Source organism: Mytilus californianus, unplaced genomic scaffold, assembly GCF_021869535.1.
Source record: "Mytilus californianus isolate M0D057914Y unplaced genomic scaffold, xbMytCali1.0.p SCAF_11, whole genome shotgun sequence".
Classification (NCBI taxonomy): Eukaryota; Metazoa; Mollusca; class Bivalvia; order Mytilida; family Mytilidae; genus Mytilus; species Mytilus californianus.
The window spans coordinates 12,060,421-12,080,710 of NW_026262593.1; positions in this window are offsets into that span (position 1 = coordinate 12,060,421).

The window sequence follows — 20,290 nt, forward strand, 5'->3', positions numbered from 1 at the left end:
CAAATGATGGGTATTGTTAAGTGCGTGCAGGGATTTTGCGACATACATTGATACACCATACTTCTTCCTTCTTTACCGTTTAAACATTTGAGGTAGAAAATATTCGAGTAAATCGTTTAGTTTAATTTGTTTTTTAATCAATTTCACTCCTGAAAGATAATGGTTGTTAAAGTTTATACCCTAACAGTATTGTTGTATGAATGACGATGAAATTGCATGCAAGAATGACCAGGTCTGCTGCTAATCATATAAAAATGAACGGTTTTTTTTTCTTAAAAGACGATTTGCAGTAAAACGATGTTCGATTTAGAAAAAAAACCTTGCAATTAAAATGATGATAGTTAGATGGGTGAATTGAAAGATTGTGATGGCGAAAACATACATCAGGACAAATATTCAAATAGAGGATTTTGATTGTGAGAACATATATCAGTCATATCTTATTCAAAAGGACTCGTAATGGTGAAAACATATAACAGGGCATATCTCATTTAAGAAGTTTTCAATACCATACCAATGAAATATCTCATTTGGAATATCGTGCGTCCGATGCGCTTGTCTTGATTAACCGTCAGCAGGAACGATCAACCCTAAACATTTAAAACTCAATGATGTATAAATATGTAGAAACATTAAGACCAAAAGGAAACAAAATTACAACGGCAATGATGATAAAATGTTATAACATTGACATATTTTGTGCCAAAATCGGATTATCTCTATGAGGATTGAAAGATTTTCATTCATTAAAACATGTGACGTCACAGAGCAGACAAAAATTGCAAAAATTCATTAGATCGATCGACACAAAATTGAGGTCACTTGTGTTAAAATCACTAAAAAGTCGAAAGTTGTGTACTTTTCATGGCCAAGTGTCACGTGTCATTTATTTCTGTCAAACTAGAACGTTTTATAAATCAAAGTTACTTTAAAAACTTATTTATACTAATGTGACTGACGTCATACAAGAAAAAAAGTGATAAATATTTTGAGGGAACAGATTGCAAATGTCACAAAAGGGAATAAGACATAAACGACGACTATTCTTGTATTTTAAAAGTAAGACAGCGAAAACATGTTTCTTTTGAGATGAGACACAAAACAATCATATATGTCGAACTTTCCGAATGGTGACCTTAACACTTATGATGTGTCCATTACAATCGTTTATTCTTAAACCCTACGTCAAAGTGGTTGAAAATGAACATCAAGGTTGTCCGTATTTTCATATCCGGACAGACCATGGGTCCATAAATTATTGTAATGTTTTCTAACATGGAAAAATGCGATGAAATGCATATACTGATTATTTGATCTCTTGATAGAAAGATGTACTACTACGATGTATTTAACGCCCCTGACTACCCATGAAAATCTCGCACGGTCGGTAAATATATCTAAAAGGTTTCAAAACAGGTATCACTGAAATGGATAAAAATTCTACTTTAAACCAAATTTCGGGGAGACTTGTGAAATATTCACCCCTAAATGTACATATATGACAAAAACAGTAAGCTTGATTTGTTAGAAAGCAAGGGAAAGACGGCGTTACTTTTTAGTGTTTGTTTTTGTAGCAGTTCAGTGTTTCTGTTGTTCCGTTGTTTTCCTCTTATAGTTGATGTGTTTCCCTCGGTTTTGGTTTGTGACCCGGATTTGTTTTCGCCTAATCGATTGATGACTATTGAACAGCGGTATACTACTGTTTTCTTTATTTAGTTTTTTTCCTAACTGTGTATTGCCACCATACCCGCGAATTGTTCATGACCTACCCGAGTCATCAATCAACCCGGAATTTCAGCATGTGACCAGTTTTCACACGTATGAGATATGAGATATTTGATGTCTGAATTATGCAAAATATCCCTCTGAAATACTGCACAATTTGACGTCCAACATGTACTTAATTTAATGTTTAAGAGCTGTCCAAATAATATTTTGTTATTCCATTAACGTAAAGGTGACAACTCACAATTTCACAATTATCTCGTTAATCATCTCATAGAGAGGTGTCAAATTTCAAAGGCGCTGAAAAAAATCAATTGTCGTTAAAAATCATGACAAGTACATGAGTAAATACGATAAAATGTTCCTCATAGAAATGATCATGACGTGCATTAAACTATTCAATTCCTCGTTTTAATGACTCAAAAACGTAAAAATGTGGAAAAATCCCCCTTAACTCATGTGCAAAATATAACAGGAAGTACACCAAATGCATTTCTTCTTGTTCTTCTATATAGTGTTCCTGTGAAAGGAGCAACCGGGAATCATATAAAAAGTAAAATTACAAAAATACCGAACTCTAAGGAAAATTCAAAACGGAAAGTCCTTTATCAAATTGCAAATTCAAAAGCTCAAACACATAAAACGAATGGTAAACAACTGTCATAATCCTGACTTGGTACAGGCATTTCCTTATGTAGAAAATGGTGGATTAAACATGGTTTTATAGCTAGCTAAACCTCTCACTTGTATGACAATCGCATAGAATTCCATTATATTGACAACAATGTGTGAGCAACACACACCCTATCTAGTCGTAAAAATACCATATATTTTCCATCAGTATCAATAAATAGAATAGAACTATTTACATCCCGTCAGGTCCTGTATAAACAAAAATTGTCATGGACCTCTAAATATTGATTGATTGATACCTAAACAAAAAACGCTTAACTATAAATATTTAATACAGACCCAACTGTATAAAACTAAGCAAAAGGATCCTTGAAACTTCAGAACTGTATATCTGACTGAAATTGTTATAATACAGGGAGATGTTTGAAGTGGTTATTTGATGAATAAATAGAACATTCGTAATAGTTAAACTGTTTATTGCAACAAGGAGAATAAAAAAGTGAGGCATTGTTTGATAGTTTTTTTCAATGATTGAAAAATATAATAAAATGATTACTTTTAAGTGAATATTATAAGCATTTGATTGATTGATTGATTACTGAGAAATGAATGGGAAGTTGACAATGAGAAAGTTAAACTAGATCCTTGTTTTAAGTCGTCCATAGCTGTCCATATCAAGAAAAAAGAATCCTATATAAAGCAGACGTACTAGTTTTGGTAGTATCCCTAATTTCAAGTTCACTTGGATATAGGAGATGCAAGCACTAACTGAAATGTATGTAATTGATAAAAGGACATCATCAATATATCTAAAAATGAATTTACAGAACTTGTGGAACACATTGTTTTGTCTTTGAGAAGGTTTTGTAGGATTTCTGCATCGAATACCTTCAGTAGGATGTGCACAATTTGTAACCATTAGATTACAGATTGCTTGTTTAACTATCAATACTCAAATTATATGTTGTCAATAAATCCGGGATTTCAATGGTATCATCTTCGGGTGTTTGAATGAGGGTGTTTCTTTACGAAGTAAGAATTTCTTAACTTTAAATCAGAAATGTGCATCTGCAATTCATTGTTTAATGATAAGATTAGTTGAGCATTTGGTTAAGCATAGGGAAAATTATTAAAACAAAATTGTAACGATTGTCTTTGAAGATTTTGAGTAGATTTTTTTAGAATTAAAAGGTACTTCATCACAAATTTTAAGGGAATCTTTATATGTAGAAAGAATTGTAGTAAAATTTTAGAAAGATGTTTAATAGACAATTTAGACGGGCTGGGTATATGTCGTTCATTATAAGAACTTTTTTTGATTTTTTTTGTTTCGGCGTCCGTTTCATGTTTATACCAAGGAGAGAAGGGTTGACTTGGGATTTTATAAAGTCTTCTCTGAATTTTGTAGGTGTATGAATAAAGGAGATACACTAGATAAGCATTCGTTCCTTTACATAAACTCATCATATATACCAGGCTTAACTTTTGTACACAGGACACGCGTTTCGTCTACAATAGACTCATCAGTGACGCTCGAATAAAAAAAGTTATAAAGTCCAACTCAATTCAGAAGTAGAAGAGAATTTAAAAGATACCATGAACCCGGAGGGTAACATGTATCTATGTAATGATTCCCCGCTTATCTATTGTGTCTTTTTAAAAACTATTATTGAGACATCTTTTCAATTTATAGTTCTCTAATTAGGCCCTGTTATCAAGGAGTTCAAATCTAAATATTTTTGAAAGATTCACAAGAAACAACTATTTATTAAAAGTATACAGGTAATGTATAAAAATCACGAAAAAATATAAAATCAAACTCGCATGCACTTTCAGTATAACGTACTGAAATTTCCGTTGAATTATTATAAATCTGAATATCATCCGTAAATTACAAAATAAGGCATATTTTATACAATATAAAAATAAGGAGATGTGGTATTATTGCTAATAAGACAACTATCCACCAAAGTTCAAATGAAGTGGATGTAAGCACTTATAGATATAGGCAACCGCACGGCCTTCAACAAGGAGAAAAAAACATATCGTATAGTCCACTATAAACCGCCCCGACATGCAAAATATGAAAAAAATTAATTGAAAAAACAAACGGCCTAATTTGTAACAAAACAATTTACGAAAAACAAATATGATAGACATTACCCAACAACAACCACTGAACTACAGGCTCCTAACTTGGGACAGGTACATATAGAATGTGACGGGGTTTTAACATGTTAGAAGGCCTCAATCTTCCCCCTAACCTGGGAGAGTGGTGTAACGGTACAAATTAAGAATAAACTATAAAAATCAGTTGTAAAAGGTTTAACTCATCAGATCGATACAAAGCAGAAAAACATACAGTCAAACTTCCAAACCAAATCTTTGTATCTACGGAAGAAATTAGTGAAAGTAATTTGTGGAAATAAAATATCCGATTTAATGATCTACCAGTAATACATAGATTACGGTCATTGAAATCCAAAACGTCACTACAGACACAGGCAAAGTAAAACAGCTGGGATATATAAACACCGTAAGACGGTGCAAAAGGAACATCACCGTCCAAAAAAGAAAATTAACAATAGGGAAAGAAAAATCGTCCCTTTTGTCGTAATGTTTTGTGTAGAGTTTCTCGTGTATAACTGAGATATCTAAATATAGGAAAGGACAGTAATTACTGTTAATATTTGATTAATTTAAAGTAAGTTCCTTTGGATAAATTTCGGTAGTATCTTTAGAGAATTCTTGATTTTTTTAAGAAAAAATATCAGCAAGATAAAATTAAGTGTTGTTGAATTTATCGATTGAATGGAATTTAGTTTTTACTGAATTTGGCCATAAACTGTGATTCATAACATTACAAGAACAAGTCTACTATTAAAGGGACACAATTGGTGTCCATAGGAATACGTACAAACTGTCGATAAATTGTATTGCAAAAACGTACATAATTGCTGTCAAGGAGAACATTTACAGCTTTAGTTATCTCATCACACATCCAGAAATTATATCTTACATATTTACCTTTCTCATTAGAGAAAAAGGCTTTATATGAGTTGCAGCAGATAAAGTTGCAATCAGATTTTTCAAACAACCATTTAGTTATATAGGAAAACTTGTGTTTGATAAGATTGTGTGGAAGTGTTGTATAAAGAGTGGAAAAATGAAAACCGTCAAACGAATGTATGTTACCGAATACTAGGAAGAAATCTGATTCGCGCCACAAAGGGACTTATTGAATGTAATCATTTACTTTTGAAATACGTGGAAAAGCTAACCATAAACCACAAATAAACGACAAAATCCATTCTCATTGGAGAAAGTATCAACAATAACTAACAAAATAAGAAAAAACGGGAAAACAAAAGAAAAGGATTAAAACAGAGAAAACAGGGATCGAAATTAAACCGACAAAACTTACTTTCCGACGTTAATTCTACAATTCATTCATCTTAACCTCTCGACAATCATATTGAACGAATGAGGATTATATGTTTATCAAGATTCAAGCCCTATATGTCCATTTCGCCGGTGTGTATCATATTTTACAATTTTTCAAACAGCAAATTTCAATAGCATGTTTTATTTTCATGCAAGTAGCGAAATTTGTCTTTTCCTCGGTTTAAATGGCCATGGTGATGTCGGTTCTACTTTACTTATATTGTTTATTGTTCGTTACATTATATTTCTGATATTGGTTGATTTGCACTAACTTTGCATTCAGAACTATATGAAAATAATGGGATGTAGTATGACTGCCAATGAGACAAAGCTCCACCAGAGACAAAATGACGTAGAAGGTTAGCAACCGTACGGTCTTCAACAATAAGCAAAACACATACCGCATAGCAAGCTATACAAGGCCCAAAAAAATACAAATGTTAAACAATTCAAACATGAGTACAAACGGTCGGATTTTTGTTCAAAATAATACACGAAAAATAAATATGATATATAGCAAAAAACCACAACCACTGAATTACATGCTTCTGACTTGGGTCAGGTACATACAAAATCTGGTGATTAAACATGTTTACGGGCGAGATAACTCTCTCTCACAAATTTCTGTACAAACAACGGTACATTGCCGGCTGATCTGCATGTTAAACAGAGGAATTGTTCATTAGATTGACTTGACAAAAATTCTGTCCACAGTGAAAAAAGGTCTTCAGAAATACTGTGAAACTGTTTACTCGCACAGAGGTATTAACCAGTGTGGATTCTAAAAAACTCTAAAGAACTTCTTGATGATTTTAAATCTCGATCTTTCTCTGAAATTTATTATATCAAAACCTTTGATTTTTCAACCCTTTATACCACCATTCCTCATGTCAAATTGAAAAATCGTCTAAAAGAAATAATAAACAATGGTTTTCAGTATAAAAACGGTAGCGGACGCTATAATTCTATTGCTTTGGGATGCCATACGACATATTTGGTTAATAGTGAACAAAAAGGTAAAACATGCTACACCGAAACACAAGTGATCAGTATGCTGGAGTTTCTTTTTGACAACATATATGTTGAATTTGGAGGTAGAATTTTTCAACAAATTGTCGGCATTCCTATGGGAACGAACTGCGCTCCTATCATTGTCGGCCTCGTCTTATTTTCATATGAGTCGGAGTGCCTTCAGACACTTATAAAAAAAAAACATGAAGATCAAAGAAGCCAGATCATTTAATTTCATATTCAGATTTATTGATGATGTTCTTTCTAATAACAATCCAAACTTTTCCGATTGGGTTCCATTAATATATCATCCAGAACTAGAAATTAGTGAAACAACTGACACTATTTCCTCAGCCTCCTTTTTGATTGATACATCGAATGTGACATAAAAGGTCATCTTAGTACCAGAATCTATGGCAAACGAGACGATTTTAATTTTGAAATTATCAATTTCCCCCTCCTTAGCAGCAATACCTACATATGGGATATACATTTCCCAACACATTCGGTATTCAAGAGCTAGCAGCTGCTGCTCAGACTTTATAAAACGTCACCAGTGTCTGAGCAGAAAGTTGATGAACCAGGGTTATGTCTCGTTCTTTTTCTAAAAAAGTTCATCGGAAGATACCAAGACCTTGTTGATAAATATTCAGTACCAACTTCACAAATAATACATGATGGTCTTCAAGTATATATGCTAGGTACTGACGTTGTTAATCATTTTAATTCCGTGTTATAGTGTTCTTTGTATTTGTCCTTGTAATTGTTGACCTTTACTGTTTAGTCCATTTTTGGTAATATTCCTTTTGGCGTGGCTATGTAGTTATACTTCCTGCCATTGTGTTATTGTGCTATGGTCATTTTTTGTATTCCTGTCTTTCATTTTTGCTTATGTGCTTTATCTAAAGAGTGTCTACATGCCATTATGCATTTTGATTTTCTTTGTTGACATAATTGTTCATGTTTATAGTAATTAATATAAAAACACAATGTTGACTGCTGTACCCCAATTTTTGACATTTTTACCTATTATGTCTGTTTGTTTTGCTCACACATTGTTGTCAATATAATGGAATTTTACGCGACTGTCATACAAGTGAAAGGTTAAGCTAGCTATAAAACCATGTTTAATCCACCATTTTCTACATAAGGAAATGCCTGTACCAATTCAGGAATATGACAGTTTTTTCCATTCGTTTGATGTGTTTGAGCCATTTGTTAAGGGACTTTCCGTTTTGAATTTTTTTACTTTTTCCTAGCCTAGGACAGAGGAAACATCACGAGAAAGTAGCTCGTTGTGCAAAGGAGAGGCGAAAGGTACCAAAGATACACTCAAACTCATAAGTCGAAAATAAACTAACAACGCCATGGCAAAAAAAGATAAAGACCAAAACACAAACAAAATATATACAGGACGGGCCAGTGGGATTGTGGTTACGACAATTGGAATATACCGTATATCGGGGTTTTTTTCGCGTGTGTTCAATTTTCGCTTTGTTCGCGGTAGCTAAAGAAACGCAAAATTTGACCCCGCGTAAATTTCCTTGCATATTCCAAGATTTATTAAAATTTGAAAGTTTTACACATTATACTGTTAATTATGGAGTCTTATGTGTTGTTCATCAGATCACAAGAATGAGCATACTTAATTAAAATCTTTGTTTTCATAATAATTAAATTTGTTTAACATACGTTTCACACCTTTCGACAACACAGCAATCAGATGCTAATTAGTGGCGAGCTATTGTATTGATAGGTGTCTTAACCCAAACAATTGGCATTTAATGTAAAAATATAATAAAATTAATCTCTTTTACACGGATATTTGTATATCTGTATTCATCGAAACCTTCAATTTTTAGCATGCCCCAATGTGCACAATTTACGTTCCTTAAAATTTTCTCTAAATTGTGTACTTTCGTTTGGTTTACTCGTTTATATTTGTGAGTCAATCAATTTTGTGTTACTTTCATCTTTAACAATGCGATACAGTTATATTTCGCGTGTATTTTCCCATTCAGCGAAAATTATACACAGTGAAAATTTACCCTGCCCATTTTGTCATGAAATCGCGAAAAAAAAGCCGACGCGAAAAAAAACCCGATATACGGTATCCGTATCTATGAAATAGATATTTCAAAACGGACAACCAACTCGTGATGGCGTCCGTAAAATTTTGGAAGGAATAATTTTGACTTCACCACTTTGAACTCTTGGTTTAATAGCTTCCTTGTAAGCAGCAACCCTCTATCAAGGAAATCATAATAGGAAACGCAAGCCCGGGGATATCAAAGTGTTTGTTCGATATCAGATTTGTAGGTTGTGACCGATATTGACCGAAAAAAAGGGGCAGATACCAAGGGTAGAAAACTATGCGACAAAGAAAGATAGACAACGCAATAACATGAAGCCGGAATTTAACGGCACACTTTGCATCTTAATTTTGTGTATGCGATATAGCGAATATTGAAAACAAGCGTGATCACTTTCAAAATCCGTTTTTTTTTTTAACAACAAATAAATATTCTTTATTCTTCAGAATGCTTGTTACAAATTTACTTCACTGTCCAAGCTCTAATAAAGTATCCCTGTGAAATACTTTCTTAGTATCCAAGACAAAACTCAGAATATCATAAAATATAAACGTTTTTTTCTATTATATCAATCTTTTTAAATTAATGAAAAATAAATTTTGAGATACTGTTTTGTTCTCATTAATAACCCTTCGTATTTCTTTTATAAACATATTATACACATCTAAAAATTTTAGTTTTTGCTCGGAGACATAATATGACTTGTAAATACAAAAACCTAAAACTGTCAAAAAATAGTTAAAACCATAAAACCCCTGGTCTGATATTTTGTATTCAAATACTATGTGTTTTGCTAATACCTTGTTATGAAAATTCATTTTTGCTAGAAGATAATGTACCTTCTCCCAAAAATCTTTCAAAAATGAACATGTAATAAAGAAATGCAAGTAATCTTCTTCTTCTGTTTTACAAAAATTGCATTTAACATTCTCAGATATTTTCCATCTTAAAAGTAACTGCTTTGTAGGAATGATATACTGAAAATTTTCAACTTGTTTTCTGTTAAAATTTTAAATATAAAATCTTATACAAATGTCATATGTGGTGTGTATTCTAATTTTAAACATCTTGTTCAAATATTAATACCGATTGGCTTTGTATATTTTGTATCTATCAAAGTATTATAGAGTATTTTATTGTTGATATATTTTGCTTCAATTTGTTTATTTTGCCATCTTAATTAATCCTTACATTTATTGATTATACTCTTAACAGAGTTTTATTTTTCTTAAACTTGCAGCCATTCTTTTGGAATGCAAGATTTTAACATCTTAAACTCTGCAATCCAGTTTGATTTATTCTTAAACTTTTTTAAAATAAAGCTTTTGGATAATATTCCCTCCCTATCCAGTATGTCGTTAATATACACCAATCCACTTTTAACCCAGTTCGGGAAGAACAAACTTTTATTGCGATTGTTAAAATATTTATTTCCCAAAATAATCTGTTTTCTGATTCCCGAAAAGTGATCAGAAAATTTTGTTAAACCTCCTCCTGTTTTCACCCAACTTGTAAATAAAAATCAGTTATGTTTCCAAGTTTATTTAGTGATTTTATGATATCTAAATTCATTTTAAAGCCAAGAAACTTTTTACCAAGAGTGTTAAAATATTTAGTAGGAATAATCTTCCATTTCGGCAGTTCGGTTGTTGTTAATATGGAGACCCATGAAGCTTTCAGTGCTGTAAAATAACTGTTAAAATCAATCATTTTTAATCCACCTGTTTGGTATTCTCCGATAAGTGTGTTTCTTTTTACTTTGTCATTTCCTCCTTCATAAATATATTTGAAACGGCAGCTTTCAATTTCTTTTACGTAAATATCTGGAACTTTGCACGAAGTAGCCAAAAATGTAAATTTTGGTAATATTAAAGATTTTATGATCAATATTTTCCCAACCATTGTTAATTTTCTTTTTTCCCACGTTTTAATTAATGATTTCCTGTTATCTATTTCAGGTTCCCAATTTAACTTTTCACCTTGGTGTTTGTCGTGACCAAAATAAATGCCTAAAGCTTTAACGGGTTTGTCTGTCCAGCGTATGCCTTCAATTTTATCTATGCTATTTTAATCCGTAATTTTATTTTACATGAAAACAAAATAGATTGCAAATATACAGCAGGAAATAAGAAGGAAAATAAAACTTTTGTAGATAATATGACATATTATTTTGTATACTTCGTCTGGAATAATTGTCATTCTAGTGAAAATAACTTCCATGGTTCAGCTTTAATCTTTTTGTTTGTGTTTTTGGTTTGTTTTTTATGTATTATGTTTGTGAATGTGCGGTGATTATTTATTTTATGATTATTATTGATTTTATTTGTTTGTTAAAACGTGTCATCTTGACTCAATGAATTGCTGCAACTAATATTAGTCTCCTGAAGATAATAAATCTATAATAAAATGACTTTTTGTCGATTCCATTTGTTTTTCTATGATTGTGCTTTTAAGTTCGTTGATTTTTTCTTAAATATTTATATAGGAATATAAAATATAGAAACAAAGGAATATTTCCCCGTGTTCATTGGGTGAATCAAAATAAAATACCAAAAACAAATTTTATAGTGCAGTAAAATATTGCATTTTATACGTCTGTATATTGTATATGCTACTAAATAATGTATGTGATTGTGTTCTTTCTCGCCAATCTATCAATTTACAACAACATCTAAGGGAATTGGGATGTTCATGAAAATGAAAAACAAAAAAAAATAACAATGATTTCTTGTTTGCTTTCATATCCAAAAGCAAGACACAAAAATAAAATAAAACATTTGTAAATTTTTATAATCGTTTATTTTTATAAGATTTATGTTCTTTGCAAAAGTTTAGTGTGTACCCAAAGATTATCTTAATTTATTTGAATAATAGAAAGGCAGTTATGTTCAAGTGATTTTCCGCCGGAAGAAATCATGATATCATCATACATGGCCTTGATAGCAGTTCCTTTTCCTTTATTGATTGGTATTTAATGCTATGTGTTAATGATAATAAGTGTTGATATGAATTCTTTTGTAACTATATACATATATATGTTACTGTTAGTAATCTTTTTGGTCAGAGATTCTTACATTTAGGCCCATCGTCTAAAAAATCATTTCTTATTTGAAATGTGATTTATTTCAATAAACCCTCAGTTTATTGTAAATTTGTTATATAAAGGAAAAACATATTTGTGCTCTTATTACAAAATATAAAAAGACATAACAAATATCATATACTGACGTCAATGGATGGACTTAAATACATAACAAATATCATATACTGACGTCAATGGATGGACTTAAATATATATCTTAACTGATATGAACTTGTGTTGTTGAGCGGGATGTGTTTAAAGGTTATTTTCCCCAAAAGGTGTGAAATGGATATTAAAAATTTAGTTATGAAAGTGAAGGCTACATTTGATATTTTTAAGTTGAAATATGGAGATCCAGATTCTACTACTTTCATCAAACTTTGAATAAGAAAATCATGGTGAACAAAACATTTAATATATTTTTTTAAAGTCTTCGAGGCGATAAATTTTCTAAAAAAAAGTCGATCAGTAGTAAGTGCTTCGGTGCGGACACGATTTTTAACAAACCTTGTTTAAATTATCCGTTGATAAATTAAGAAGTTATAAAGAAAGTAAGGTTCCAACTGTCACCAGAAAAGTTGACCTCAGATGAATCTGACTATTTTAGGTCCCTTTTGATCTAATAGCTCTTCACGTGTTTAGTTTGTTTACATCCTGGGCTTGAAACATTTGGGTTTGAGCATTCTTGATGAAGGTAAATCCAGAAAAGCGCTATGGACGAATGAAATTGATGAAGTATAATTTTCATTTACTAGCACTGGGTCGATATACCACTGGTTATGGACAATTAGTCCCCGAGGGTATCACCAACATGGTAACAATTGTTTCGGTGCTGAGATTATTTGTTAACATTTTTTTGCTATAATTCTCTTTTGATAAATTACGAAATTTTAAAGAAAATAAGGTTTCAACTCTCACAGGTGAAGTAGAATTTGGATATACTTTATGTCCAGTTTGATCAAATAGCTCTTTACGCGTTTAGGTTGTGTACATCATTGGCTTTCAAACATTCAGGTTTTAGCATTCCTGATGAAGGTAAATCCAGACAAGCACTTTGGACGCAGGATATTAATAAAGTGTTTTTTTTTCGATTTACTAGCACTGGTGCTACTGCCACTGCTGTAACTCCCTGATGGTATCATCATCTCAGTAACAATTGCTTCGGTGATGAGATTATTTTTTTTAACAGATTTTGGTTTGAATTCTCTGTTGATAAAGTACGAAATTATAAAGAAAGTAAGGTTCCAACTCCTTCCGGCAAAATTGAATTTTGATTTTTTTAGGTCCCTTTCATATATCTCTGTACGTGTTTAGGTTATGGCTATTACTGGCTTCCATACATTTTGGTTTGAGCATTCCTTATGAGGGTAAATTAAGAAAAGCGCTTCGGACGCACGGACACAAGAAGTGTGATGCCTTAATTAAATATGATGACGTTTAACAAATAAAATTCCTGGTATCTCGTCTTCTACTGAATAAAGGCAACAGTAGTATACCGCTGTTTGAAACTCATAAATCGATAGAGATAAAAAAACAAATCCGGGTTACAAACTAAAACTGAGGGAAACGCATCAAATATAAGTGAAGAACAACGACACAACAAAAACACAACATTAAAATGTAACACACACAGAAACGAACTGTTATATAACAATGGAGTTTTATGTAGACTTGTTCGTCGTTTTGTCTGTTTACCGTTTTTGCCTTGGCGGTGTCAGGTTTTCATCGACTTATTAGTTTTGAATGTCTCCTAAGTATCTTCCACCTCTTTTTAATTTGGTGGATGTATGATACCTTTTAACATTCGAATTCAAGAGACAGTGGCCTTGTCGTACCTGCTCTTTTGCTTGATAGTTTGTATAGATAAAAAAAATATCAAACCGCTTTGCAAATCAGGAATAAACAAGACGCTGCATTGTTGTCGCGTTGAGCTTACCCCAATCTCAATTCAAAGAAAAACAAGAAGTAATAGTCGATGATATCAGAAACACACTCACACATTATATATAACCACTTTCAAGTTGTAGACAGAAATACAGTCGTTCTGTTGAATAGAACTGGAGAAGAATATTGGAAAATTCAAAATATTGGTATACAAGAAGTAGGTGTCTGACAGCTCTCTAAATAGCTCGCATGTTAAACACTTCACAGTAAAGCTGCCACATATAACGTCATTCTTTTCTTTTAGTAGTATCTGTGACAAGAATGACGGAAAACGTAATTGAAGTATATACTCTACCATGGAATAGGAACATAAATCGAAATCCAGATTTTAAAATAAGTGAGATAATCAAAAGATGGTAATATGAGCTGACATCAATGTGATTTAAAACTTTCCTCAATAAGACAATTCTCACAAGAAAAAAGAAAAAAAAACAAGTTCAAATCAAATTTAGATTATGGAAAACCCTTTTAATCTGTATTCGGAAATCATTTCTTTTTGTTAATGCCTCTATGTCTTTTTTGTTAATGCCTCTGTGTCTTTTTTGTTAATGCCTCTGTGTCTTTTTTGTTAATGCCTCTGTGTCTTTTTCAACCGATTGGTTGGTATCATTATCAATAAAAGTATCACTTAATTAAAAATAAGTTGTAATTGCAATTGTAGACCTTTAAACACTTATTGCAATTAATATATGTTTTTAGTTCGACATATAGGTTAGCAGCAGGTTACAAAAATAATTTTTTTTTTTTTTACTTGAAACAAGTGTATTGTTTAATATATTGAAATAAATATCAGGAAACACAGTACGCTTCACATCCTGCTTCATTACCAACATTTTGACAAGCTGTACACATGACTGATTCCAACTCTGATATAATGACTGCCTGATAGCCATCACCTAACATTAAATATTTCGAAATATGTTACATCTTACTATAAAATGGTCTTTTTGATGATGAGAGTTCGATCGATGAAAATAAGTTAAGAACTTATAGACAATTTAAAATAAAGTATGAACCTGATAAATATCTTTTATTAAATTATGTATAATATATAAAGGAAAAATATGTTTGTCCTCTTATTAAAAAATATAATAAACATCACAAATATCATATACTGACGTCAATGGATGGACTTAAATATCTGTCTTAATTGAGATGAACTTGTGTTGTTGGCCGTGATGTTTTTTAGGGTTATTTTCCCTGAAAGGTGTTAAATGGGTATTAAAAATAAGTTATAGAAGTGAAGGCTACATTTTATATTTTGACCTAGAAATGTGGAGATTCAGATCAGGCTGTTAGTCCCCGAGAGTATCATCAACTCAGTAGTCAGTGCTTCTGTGCTGCCATGAATTTTAACAAACTTTGTTTAAATTCTCCCTTGATAAATTAAGAAATTATTAAGAAAGTATGGTTTCAACTCCTAAAGGTACAGATGTAGAGATGACCTTAGATAAATTTGACTATTTTTGTAGATCCCTTTTGATCAAATAGCTCTTCACGCGTTTAGGTTGTGTACATCTTTGGCTTTCCAACATTTGGGTTTTAGAATTACTAGTGAAGGTAAATCCAGAAAAGCGCTTTGGAAGCCTCATATTGATAAAGTGTTTTTTTTTCCGATTTACTAGCACTGGATCGATAACACTGTTTATGGACTGTAAGTCCCCGAGGGTATCATCAACTCAGTAACAATTGCTTTGGAAATTATCAAGAAAATAGACAACTATTTTCTGCATTTTTTGTATTTATTTTCGTCCTGTCTTTGGCAAATACTACTATTTCAAAAATCCTCGTGTACCCTCATAGAATATCAAATGGTCATCTCTTTGATATACAACTACTATTTTACACTTCCTTTGAATAAATAGCTTAAAATTTTGTACGCCAGAAGCGCATTTTGTCTCAAAAGACTTATCAGTGATGCTCGAATCCAAATAGTTAAAAAGGCCAAATAAAGTACGAAGTTGAAGAGCAAAATTCAGAAATATTTTGCCAAATACAGCTAAGGCGATCTATTTCTGGGATAGAAAATCAAACATTCAAAGTTTTGTAAACAGTTAATTTACTATGACCATACCGCTTAAAATTCCTACTGACTACTGGGCTGGTGATACCCTCGTAGAGGACACCTGCACCAGCAGTGGCATCGACCAAGTGGTTGTAAATAAACTCATCATAGATACAAATTTCACATAATCTCTATAACAAACATGAACACGAATAATAATGGTAATAATGAATATAGTTTACTATTAAAAACAGCCATTTAAGAAAACTGAAAATGTCGTTAATACTTTTCTTTTACTCAGGTTGCGGTCATCATGATAATGACTAATTTATACTGAACATTTTCAAGTATTCAAGTCTATCTATCTTTGGCTCAATCTTGTTAGCTTAAACCAAGCGGATAGTTTTTTTTTTCTTCTTTTGAACCGTTCCAAATTTTGTAATCCTGGGATCTTTTCATATAAAAAATATAACTAACCTAAAAAATATTTACTCGTAAGTATCCACACCGCTTTTCTCACAAAAACATTAAAATAAAAAAATAAAACAATATAGAAAAATGGCAAACGTCAATATATCGATACACCAATCTTTACTAATTAAATAAGAAAAGAGCGACATTTCAATTTTAACAAAGATAAAAAATATCGGAGGAACTATTATAAATCTCCCTTTTCAAATATTATTACGTTGAAATAGAATATATTAAATTTGCAGTTTAGATTTGTTGTCAGATAAATTCTAAAATATAATTTTAAGTCGAGTGCCACATGTGCTTATCCTTCCGGAACACCTGATAGCACCCCTGGTTTTTTGTGGGGTTGTGTTGCTCAGTCTTTAGTTTTCTTTTCTCAGGAAAGGGGGAGGCACTTCAATCCATCCAGTACCCACCCTTTTTATATACTTTGAATATTACAAAAAGAGAGCCCTATCATATATTTGTTTTAACAAAAAATACTTATATTACTATATTTCATGGAGAGTTAAAATAGATTTCTTTGCATCGGCACTAAACACATTTATTTAAAAACCAGTTGTTGGCATGACACGGGTTATGTTCTTCTCATATATGTTATGATGGTATGATACTAAACCCCTAACGGGAAGGATTGTGCCTGATATTCATATGATGAAGACATAATCTTTCAATCAGTTTAATTGAAGTCTGGAGCTGGCATGTCAGTTAACTGCTAGTAGTCTGTTGTTATTTATGTATTATTGTCATTTTGTTTATTTTCTTTGGTTACATCTTCTGACATCAGACTCGGACTTCTCTTGAACTGAATTTTAATGTGCGTATTGTTATACGTTTACTTTTCTACATTGGCTAGAGGTATAGGGGGAGGGTTGAGATCTCATAAACATGTTTAACCCCGCCGCATTTTTGCGCCTGTCCCAAGTCAGGAGCCTCTAGCCTTTGTTAGTCTTGTATTATTTTTAATTTTAGTTTCTTGTGTACAATTTGGAGTTTAGTATGGCGTTCATTATCACTGAACTAGTATATATATTTGTTTAGGGGCCAGCTGAAGGACGCCTCCGGGTGCGGGAATTTCTCGCTGCATTGAAGACCTGTTGGTGACCTTCTGCTGTTGTCTGTTCTATGGTCGGGTTGTTGTCTCTTTGACACATTCCCCATTTCCATTCTCAATTTTATTGACAAATGTCTAATTTATTTACGACTGGTTTTAATCACATCTTTAAAACAAATACTACCATCTGATTCAGCAGTTTAAGATTATTTTAGGTCCTTTTTTGGTAATATAGCTCTTCAACTGTTTAGGTTATTATACATCCTTAATTCTTGGCTTTCAAATATTCGGCTTTGAGCGTTCCCGATGAAGGTAAATCCAGAAAAGCGCTTCGGACGCATGAAATTTATAACGTGTTGTTTTCATTTTTTATCATATAATCAGCAACCTTATATATTGAATCTAAATTTATTGCCCCCTTATGATATTTTATTAAGCTTTAAATAGTTACCTATTCAAGAGATTAACCCCTACCACTCATTATATAGTATTATATATAATGTATTATGATCACAGACAAGGGCGTGATCCGGTTTATCGAAGACTTATAATGATCTTTATTTGCCAAAATCATAACAACATATAAACTACACAAAGTATACATAGATAGCAGAAGGTATTGTGAAACACATTACGACATGTTAGATCTTAATGTTTGTGCATGAAATATAAATTTACCCAAATTACATAATTCTCTAAGGTTATAAGAACTCATTAATTGTATATATTTATACATAGAAGGTTTTCTCCAATAATAAGGTTTGATAAAATAAGATCTAAGACCTTGATAAGTGGGACATTTTAAAATGAAATGCATCTCATCTTCAATGTCATTTTTACAAAAACTACAGTCTATTTCTTCTTGGAATTGCAGAGGTTATACATAGGAGAAAATTCAGTTGATCTGAGTAGTATGGTTCAGTTATCGATTTATTGGAGAGATATTTGAAGATCACTAAAACATCTTATATTATTACAAGTTGTAAAATTTATTCAATTATGACATACATATGTGACTAAATTATTCTTGTTTTCGTATGTTACTATGTTAATACAATATACAAAAATGTGGACATCGAAATTATTAAATTGTAAGCATGTGTAGTTTCCAAGGATTTTCATATCAAAATGTTTGGTTTTAGGCATTCTTGATGAAGGTAAATCGAGACAAGCGCGTTGGACGCACGAAATTTTAGAATACAGTTATTTTCATTAACTAGCACTGGCCGATACCACTAGTATAAGTTCCCGATGGTATCATCAACTCAGTAGTCAATGCTTTAGTACTGACATGCTTTCTAATAAACTTTTTTTTTTAATTTTCAGGCGATATATTAAAAAATTATTAAGACACTTAGGTTCCAACTCTCTCGGGCAAAGTTGTCCAGAGACGAATTTGGCTATTCTTTTAGGTCATATAGCTCTTCATTAGTCCAGGTCTTATACATTCCTGGTTTTCAAATTTTTTTAGTTTGAGCGTTTCTGATTATGATTAATCCAAAAAAGCACTTTGGGCGCCTGAAATTAATAAAGTGTTCGGTGCATTCATTAAGTAAAACATTGTCCGTTGATGAAAACCTTATCAAAATTTGGCCCTTTATTTATCCGTCAGGAGTAAAGGTGTCAGCAGCTTTAACTTTCGTCGTAAGACTGTAAACTGTTTGATATATAGTGACTCTCAGTATATACTCCAATGTTGAAAGACTATTTTTTTTTTTATTTTAGATTTTAACAAAATTTTCAATTTCATTTTTCAAACGAAAATGTGTGTTTTATGCAAAAGGTTTACTTACTGACAGGAACGTCACAGTCGAATACATAATCGGAGGTCAACTGTATGGATATAAACTCATCATAGAAACCAGGATTAGAATTGAGTACGCCAGACGCGCGTTTAGTCTACAAAAGGGTCATGAGTGAACCACCTTTGACTCTCAAAACGGGACATGATATCTCCGCCATATTGTTTTGGTGAAAATCAGAAAAAGTAGATACTCAATACTTCTCTTTACCAATCTGATTAAAATACAGATCCTATGTGTACGAACTTGTAAGCAAAGCTTGGACTCTGGATATTTATTTTGATCAGATTGTCTCTCTACCACCCCCTCTCTCTTCCGTTTCATTATTGACGTTGAAATGAAATACGGTTTTCGAACAAGAACTTCATATTTTCATTCAACAAACTAACAACACCAATCCGTCTATAGAATTCATTAATAAATCATTCCTTGACATTACTACATAGAGGCGGAATCGTGTCAATAGATTTGTACTACAAGGTCAATGACAAACACTTTCACGCCAGATTTGTCATCAAAACACTGCCCTTTCCTGTAAGGATTGTCTACAACCAGGCTTTTATTAAGTTGGGATCAGTTATAGTAACTTTTATTAGACCAGGTGTAGAATGTGCTTACGGAATTTGATTTGGGATGGATGTTTTGAGATTCCGATAAACTAGGAAAAACTAGATGTTTTGAGATTCCGATAAACTAGAAAAAACTAGAGACTGCTCTTATAGTGACTTGCATACCACAATTTGCAAGTAGGAAAGTGTAATATTTTTAAACAGGGTAGGAAAATCAATAGATGGAATCACGAAAATAATTTTTTTTTATAAAATGCTTTATGGAATACGACCGGAATAATTAACCAATTTTTAAGCTCTACAAATATCAGATGTAACTGGCTATAACCTCCTATAACAATGATAACTATGTGAAACCAAAGTGCAGCCCAGAACATCAGATTTCTTTGATAGAGGGTTACTGCTTTTAGGGAAGTGATTGAACCAAGGGTTCCAAGAAGTAAACAAACGCATC